This window comes from Notamacropus eugenii, chromosome 1 (genome assembly GCF_028372415.1).
Source record: "Notamacropus eugenii isolate mMacEug1 chromosome 1, mMacEug1.pri_v2, whole genome shotgun sequence".
NCBI lineage: Eukaryota > Metazoa > Chordata > Mammalia > Diprotodontia > Macropodidae > Notamacropus > Notamacropus eugenii.
Window position 1 is genome coordinate 101,474,260 of NC_092872.1, and position 9,495 is coordinate 101,483,754.

Consider the following 9,495-nt stretch of genomic DNA (forward strand, 5'->3'; position numbering starts at 1 on the left):
ACCACTTTCTAAGAAAAAGTCTGGGGACAGTGACTACATCATTCAAATTGCTCTCGCCCTGCAGACATTTGTAATTTTTTTTTTAAGATCAGTACCTTTCAGGCTATCTTTCCCAGTCCCGGTTTCCCTTCTTTCTGAAAAAGAGATTAATTTAAAATGAAAAAAAACCCAACAGGCTTACTCCGGTAACTGGAATTTTTCTGTAGTTTAGCATTTTTTTAATCCTAGAATGTTTGGAAGCCTATTCTCATCTGAAGACACCCAGGCTCAGATCATAAGTTCCATGCCAATCACCAGTTTCTTTGTGTTCCCCTTAAAATTTGTGCTGCCCCTTTAGTACAGAGTTTCTGCATTATGTCTATTATCTCTATCATCACAATAGGTTTCTAATACCCCAGTTTCCCTTGTAGGAAAAAAGCAAATCTTTGGTTCCTCTTTTGGTGAATGGAAAGTTGCAGAGGATTTGAGAGATTTTCCTATACGGTGCCTTTTTATATGGGTTGCTATGTAAAAGGACTTCGTTTAAAGGAATGGAGTATCAGTTTATAGGGCAAGGAGAAAAGTTTTCTAGAAGAGGTTTGTCCTGGAGACAAGGTCTGTCTGTCCCCTTCTCCAAGTAGATGTTGGCATAACAGCAATTCATCCGCTTTTCAAGAAGTCATTCTAATGTGATAAAATTATTCTGTAGCCTCGCTTCCTCAAAGAATTTTGCTCTCCAGGAGAAGAAAAAATACTACTTTGCAAAAGAAAACCAGTCTTTCTTAGAATCTCAAAATTAAATGGACAATTATCACTAGATGATACTGCTGTGAAAAGCTCTTTCTAAAAGCACCAGTGAAATCAATCTACTTCCATCTTTAGGTAAGTTTCAGTATCATTTCACTTTCCTGGGGTAGGATTGTCTCTTCTCTATTCTTCCTCCCCTTCCCTCAGTTTGCATAAGAATTGCTAATTTTCTGCAGTCTTCCCTAGCCCAAATTATCAGGAACTGCATAGACTGGAGAGAGCCAACTCCCCTTTCTGCACGCATACCTTTTCCCTTGCCTAAATATGACTTTAAAATATGACTCCTTTGTTTGACCCTACAAAAGTTTCTCTACTCTGTTCAAACTCCATCTCCTCATCTTATTTTTTTTCTTAAAAGTTGTATCTCTCCCTCTTATGACATGCACAAATGAGTTCAGCAAAGGGATTACTATATCTGAGGCTTTCAAAATATCTTGGACTTCATAAGGGAACCCAATACTCCTCTTCAAGATCCTCTTATTTCATAGACCTATTCTAGACAAATGAAAGACTTAAGAAAGAAGATTTCTCCTCTTCCCACACCCTACATATCAGATCTTTTCATTAAGTATTACTCCCGGATCTTTCCTCACCTATTTTCCAATCTCTAACAAATGGCCTTTGAAATGCAAAGACTTTTACTGCCTTTAACTAGAAATTCCAAACTTGTGATTACCCTAGCTGAGGAACTTATAATGCACCCATCCCCCAAACCACCACCACCTTTGGCCTACTTTTGTAGATTGTCCTCTGGGAAATGTGAATGTTGTTGGGAAGGAAAAGTGTTACAATCCTCTGTAAATATTTAGCTAGTGTGGTTTTTGAAGATTTTCTTCTTCACTTCAAGTTGTAATTTTGTTCTTAGCATTTTGTAATCAGTCTTTTCCTAGGCAAAAATTTCTTGAAAATTTGAATGTGCATGTAGAATCCAATCAGTCCATCAACAATCATTTATTGAATACCAGGCACCAGGTACTCTGCTAAATGCTGAGAATGCAAATGCAAATAATAAAACAAAGCCTATTCTCAATGAGCTGGCATTTTATGGGAGAGAGAAGTTCTTATATAAATACATACAGAATAAACATAAAGAGAATAAATACATAGTTGAGGGGCTCGTTCATGTAGATGATGATGGTGCTTGAACTGAGTCATGAAGGATACGAGCAAGAGATAAGGAGGTCGTGAGTACCTTGTAGAGGTGAGGGCCAGCCAGTGCACAAAGCCCTAGTGAGAGGGGAAATGGGTTGGTTTGGCTGAATCATGGACTGCAGGATGGAGGGCTGGGTGTACAGTAATATATAATGTAGTTAGAAAGACAGTTTACATTTTATCCCACAGGTAAAAGGGAGTCACTGGAGTTTATCTGTTAAGGTAGAGTCTACTTAGAGAGCAGGGACCTGGTCCTCTTCCATGTTTTTAAAGTCTATGATGGACATTTAATAATAGTTTACCAACAGTCACCAAAGTGTCCAGATGGGGATTTGATGCTACTGAAAGAAGCTAGAAATCAGTCCCAGGCAAGAGAAAAGCATCTCTTTGTGACCCTCCTTCATATCTTTCCTCCTCCTGCACAGAATCAGAACCTCTGGTGTGTGAAGGAAAGGGTCAAGTTTATGATACCCAGCTTATAGGAAGTTCTAGACTATTCCTTTCTTCTCTTTCTTTCCCTCCCCGTATTCTACCGTATTGGTACCTCAAAGATTCTTTATGCCTATCTGAAGCTCACAGCTCAGGTGTGGGAACTCCCTTTCCCTCTGGACAAATGTTCTCTCCCATTTCTAGAGGAGACAGGAGGTGAAGAGAGAAGGTGAAGGGAGGTGAGGGGAGAGGGGAGGAGAGGAGAAAGGCAAGAAGAGAAAGGAGCTTACTGTAGATAGCAAAGTAAAATTAAGCTATCTTATCCCCTCAGCTTTCCAGCTCTGGGAGGTCTATATGAGGAAAAGATTACCAGAGAATCGGAGTCAGAGTCACCTTCAGCGTCCATCTAGTCCAATTTGTACTAACCCATTCTCAGACAAGAATTCTCTCTACAGTATACTGGTCAAGTGGTCATCCAGCCTTTGTTTGAAAGATCTCCATCTCCTTTTCTGATCATAAATCTCTTTATATAGGTGTATATACATATATGCACATGTATACACACTGCACACATGTATACACATTGCACACATGTATACACACTACACACACACACACACACACACACGCACATTTTTCCCCCTCTGCCATCAGAGAGCTCAGATTGGTCCCAGGTAGCTAAGGATTTTGTAAAGGATGTTCATAATGTTCCTCAGGGCAATACAACTAGCTAGTCAGTGACAGAACTAAGAGTAGAAACTGGTTCTCAGTTTCCTCACCTGTGAAATGAAGCAAGTAGACTAGATGGCTTCTGAATTCACTTCCAAATCTAGAGTTATGGTCCTAAGATTCTATAAATAGAGGGTAATTTTGAAGGAAAGGCATTAGAATCTGGGACAAGGCATCAGAAAAGACTATACTCAGGTAGGTGGACACTATATTGCCCCTAAACTCTCCAGAACTAGAGGATTTATTCCCTATCAAACCTTCTTCTGTGTTGGCATAAAACCACTCTTAATGCATATTGATGGACCAACTAATAAAGACACCTAGCACAAGTACATCACAGACTTAGAATTAAGTGGGCAGAAAGCACTATAGATGAGTGGATAGGTAGGTTGAAGGTAGGAAGATGCTACTCAAACATTATCTTTTGCATAAAGTTTTTCCTGACCCCTCTTATAAAAGCTAGTGTGACTCACCAACTACTTTATATACATTTATATTCATTAACTGGTTCCTAGTGTAGTAGTAGTAGTAGTAGTAGTAGTAGTAGTAGTAGTAGTAGTGGTAGTAGTAGTAGTAGTAGTTGCTGTGTAGTATGTGCATGGATACAGCAGGGAAAGAGATTATGAGGGAGGAGGAGAGAATGATCAAGGAATCAGGGAGAGAGGGAGAGGGGAGAGATTGGGGGAGAGATATCAGGGAATCAGATGAGACAGAGAGCAATATTAGAAAGGAGAAATGTCTGGGATTTGGGAGAGAGAGAGAGAGAGATATGAACTAATGCAGAACAGAGTAAGCATAATCAGGAAAACACTATCCATATTCACTATAAAAATATAAATGAAAAGAACAAACAAAATTATAATTGTATTTATAATGACTAAGCTTGTCTCTAAAAAGGAAGTGAGAAAATTGTCCTCTCTTACTTCTTTGTAGAGATGGAGGTCTATGGGTGTAGAATACTGCATATACTGTCTCACCCTATTGATATTTTGCTATTTTTGTTAAAATGTTTCCCTTTCCCCTTACCTCACTTCAGTCCATTCACACAGGCAAAGGGATAGTTTCCAGGGTAGGGGATAATAGAGAGATACATTCAGAAATGAAAGTGATGTAAAAAAAGACATCAATTAAATTATATTATATATACACACACATACATACACATACATACATATTATATATATGTAATATAAATATATATAAAATATGTATGTAAACTCAGAGAATGGTATAGTGGTTTGAGCACCTCACTTAGAATCCTGGTAACCACATTTCTGATCCTCAGTTTTATCTTAAAATAGAGACAAAAATTCATGCACCATCTATGAAAGGATTTTTGTGAAGGAGATGATTTGTAAGCCTCCAAATGCTTAAGCAATATCAGCTATTTTTATAAGGCACATCCTGAGTGCTCCACTCTTACCCACAGGATGTGCAGAGTCCTAGAGGGAGTTCTGCAGACTCTTGAATAGGTTTCCCATGGAGGATCGATGAAAGAACAATGGCAAACATTTTAAAGGATATGATATGGCTGAGTTGTGATATGCACATAAATAAAAACATAAATGCATTGAAATATTGAAGTAAAGAATTTGCTAACTGCTCTTTCCTACCTAAGGATATTAGCCCATTTTGTATAACAGCTATCTTTGCATGTGGATTTTTTTAACATAGTTATAAAGTTGCCTAAAAAAACATAGTATTATATGAACTTATATGATATCTAGGGGCAGCTAGGTAGTTCAGTGGATGGAATGTTAGACCTGGAATCAGGAAGACCTGAGTTTAAATCTAGCCTCAGACACTTAATAGCCGTATCCAGGGACAAATCACTTACATGTCTGTTTGCCTCAGTTTCCTCATCTGTAAAATAGGGATAATAATAGCATCTGTCTTCCAGGGTCGTTGTGAAGATGAAATGAGATAATCATTGCAAAGTGCCCGGCGCATAGTAAGTTCCATATAAATGTTAGCCATTATTATTGTTAGCATATGAACTGATATAAGGTGAAGAAAGTTGACTATGGATAGGGGATATATACAGTAGCTACAACATTCTAGATAAGACTAAAAGAAAGAAACTGAATGCTTATGTGATTATAATGACAGCCCCAAAGAAGAAATGAAAACCTCTCCTTCCTTTCTTTGTAGAAGTTGGGGGATTGGGAGACTATAGTTGTGGCACATTACACATATGTGATGCATTGATTAGTTTTGATAAAGTGCTTTTTTTCTATTTCTTTTTCATTCTTCATTTCAGGGGATAATTATCTGAAGAAGTATGGAAAAGATATATATTTGAAAACGAGTGTTATAAATATCTGAAAGTCTTTTAGTTCATCAAGTATCCATTTTTTTAAATTCAGGATTATACTCATTTGCTGGATAAGTTATTCTTGGGTGCACCTCCAGCTCATTTGCTCTTTGAAATGTAATGTTTCAAGGCCTATGATCTTTTAATGTAGAAGCTGGTAGGTCTTATGAAATCCTGATTGTTTTTCCACAGTATTTAAATTGCTTTTTTTTCCTTATTGCTTACCATATTTTCTCTTTAACCTGGGAATTTGAAACTTGGCTATGACATTCCTGTAAGTTTTCTTCCTAGGATCTTTTTCAGATGGTGATTGGTGGATTCTTTCTCTTTCCATTTTACCTTCTTGTTCTAGAATTTCAGGGCAATTTTCCTTAATAATTTCTTGTAGTATTGTATCCAGATTCTTTTTTTTAAATCATAACTTTCAGGTAGTCTTACAGTTCTTATATTGTCTCTTTTTGATCTGTTCTCCAAGTAAGTTGTTTTTCTAATGAGATGTTTCAGATTCTTCTATTTTTTCTAGTTTTATTATATCCTTGGTGTCTTATAACATCATTCATTTCCATTTGCCTAATTCTACTTTTCAAGGGGTTTATGAATTGGTTTCCAACTAATTTATATATTCTATGCCATCCCAATTAAATTGCCATTTTTTTTCTGAATTGGAAAAGTTTACTAAAATAAGGTCAAAATGGATTCATGATCTAGATATAAAGAGAGATTTTACAAGAAAATCAGAAGAATATGGAATGTACATATTTATCAAACTTATGGATAGGTGAACAATTTATGAATAAAAGTGATAGAGAGCAAAGTTACATGTAAAATGGATAATTTTGAATATGTTCAATTAAAAAGTTTTTATACAAATTAAATGTAACCAAGATCAGAGGGAAAGCAGAAAATTAGGGAAAATTTTATAGGTATTTTATCAAATAAAAGTCTTATATCTAAAATATATAAATAACTTTGTCAAATCTATAAGAATATGAGTCATTCCCCAATTGATAAATGGTCAAAGGATGTGAACAGGCAGTTTTCTGATGAAGAAATCAAAACAATTTATAGTCATATAAAAATGCTCTAAATCATTAGTGATTAGAGAAATGCAAATTAAAACAACCTTGAGATATCATTTTACAACTACCAGACTGGCTAAAATGATAGAAGGAGAAAGTCACAAATGTTGGAGGGGTTGTAGAAAAACTGTGAAACTCATTGCTGATGAAATTGTGAACAGCCATAGCCGTTTTGGAGAATAATTTGTAATTATGCCCAAAGTACCTATACCTTTTTATCCAGCAGTACCACTTCTTAGTCTATTTCTAAAGATAATTAGGGAAAATAGAAAAGAACCTATATATTCTAAAATGTTTATAGCAAATTTCTTTATAATGGCAAAGAACTGGAAATTGCAGGGATCCCCAGGAATAAGTGAACAAGTTCTTGTGTATGATTGTGAGAAATGATGAGCTCAGTGATTTTAGAAAAACATGTAAAGGCTTGAATGAAATAATGAAGAGTGAAATGAGAAGAACCAAGGTAAGATTGTATATAATAACAACAATATTGTTTTAAGAACAACTTTGAATAAATTATTTTTACTATTATAAATACCATATTTATAATTAACCATAATTATTAGCCATAATTTAACCATAAAGGACATATGAAGAAAGGTACTATCTGTATCCAGGGAAAGAACTGATAAGGAGAAGTATGTATAAAATAATTTTACATATATACACCTATTTGTGTCTAATGGTAACCATCTCCAGGATGGGGGCAGAGGGAAGGAGAAAAAAAAGAAATTTACATGATAATTTTGTACATTTGAAAGGATTAGCAAATTATGCATAGTAGATGCAGCTTTACGTACAATCATCTTTTTATTGTACTGTTACAGAAATGCTTGTTTTACTCCATAAATTAAAAATAGAATTTAATAATAAAAATGTCATTGTGAACCTTTAAACTGTAATATTTGGGTTATAACAGCAAACATTTCTAAGTGGCATTTAAAATAAAATTATTAAAGTTAAAAGCTACTATATAACTCAATTTGAAAAAAAGAAAATGAAAATGAATGCAATAAAGAAAGCTCTAGTGTGGTCCGCTGTGTCCAATAGAATGTTAATGCATTTTTAGACATAGCCATTACGAAAGTTTGCTTTGTGGGGGTATGCATGTTTCTTTTACTAGTTAAATTAGGAGAGGCCACAACAGAGACAGATACTAAATGCTTGCAAAAATTAATAGATAAACATTAAAAATAGAGAACTGTTTGTTTATATTCTTTGACCATTTATCAATTGGGGATTGACTCTTTGTCTTATACATTTGAATCAGTTCCTTATTTATCTTGGAAATGAGATTCTTATCAGACAAACTTGGCTGCAAATATTTTTCCAAGTTACCTGTTTTACCTTCTAATTTTAGCTGCATTGTTTTTATTTGTGCAAAACTTTTAAAATTTTAAACAACCAAAATAGTCCCTTTTACCTTCTGTGATTCTCTCTCTCCCTTTTTTGGTCATAAACTGCTCCTTTGTCCATAGATATTAAAGGCAATTTTTTTCTTGCTTTTCTAATTTGTTTATGATGTCATACTTCATATTAATTCTTAAGCAATACCAAATCTTTTTGGTGACTATTGCTTTGTAGCACAGTTTGAAATCTGCTATTGCTACGTCACCTTCCTTCCCACTTTTTTCATCACTTATCTTGAGATCCTTGAATCTTTGTTCTTGAAGGAGAATTTAGTTATTTTTCCTAGCTTTATAAGATGATTCTTTGTTAGTTTGGTATTGACTGAGTAAATAAAATATGTTAGGTAGTTTTGTCATTTTTATTATACTCACTTGGCCAACTCATGAATAATTAATATTTCTCCAGTTATTTAGGTTTGTCTTTATTCCCATAAAGTGTTTTGGATTTGTATTCATACAGTTATGTATATGTCATGGCAGGCAGACTCCTAAATATTTTATACATTCTATAGGTATTTTAAATGGAATTTTCTTTTTATCACTTCCTGATGAGTTTTATTGGTAATATACCAAAGTCCTGATGATTTATTTTATATCTAGCAGCTCTGCTGAAGTTATTGTTTCAGTTACTTATTGTTAACTCTATTGATTCTCCACCATATTGTCTGCAAAAAGCAATACTTTTGTTTCCTTTTTGCCTGTACATATTCCCTCAACCCCCTTTCCCCTCTCGTTGCTATGGTTAGAATTTCTAGCACTATATAAAATAGCATTGGTAATAAATGGACATCCTTGCTTTGCCCCTAATCTTATAGGAAAAGTCTCCAGTTTATCCTCATTACATATAATGAGATTTTATTTTTATGTAGATAACTATTTATTTATTATATTAAAGGAACATCTGTTTATTCTATTCTCTGTTTTCTAGTGCTTTTTTTTTTAAGGAAATAAGGATAACACCAAGGTTTGTGATCCTGGGTAATTAAGAGGATGGTGGTGTCCTTGATGGTAATAGGGAAATTTGGAAACTTTTGTGACCCCATTTGGGGTTTTCTTTGCAGAGATACTGGAGTGGTTTGCCATTTTATTCTCCAGCTCATTTGACAGATGAGGAAACTGAGGCAAACAGTATTAAGTGATTTGCCCAGAGTCACACAGGTACTAAGTGTCTGAGGCTAGATTTGAACTCAGGTCTTTCTGACTTTAGATCTAACAACTGTATTTGCTGCATCACCTAGCTGCTTCAAAATGGTGGCTGCATCTGGTTTTTTACGTTTTCTCCTCCATTCGAATGTAACTCCTTGAGACTAAGAAATGTTTTTTGCTTTCTTTGTATTCTCAATTCTTTGCACAGTACTCGGCACATAGTAGGTGCATAATAATTGCTCGTTGCCTGTCTGCACTTTCAGATACTGTTTCACTTACATAGCTTCTCATCTCAACTCTGCCCCACTTTCCTTTATCAGACTCACTCCTCCTACTCCTACATTATCATCGTCACTAACATTTATATAATGCTTTCTATACGCCAGGCCCTGAGCTCAGCATTTTACAAATATTATCCCATTTGACCCTCACAACTGCCCATTTTATGTTT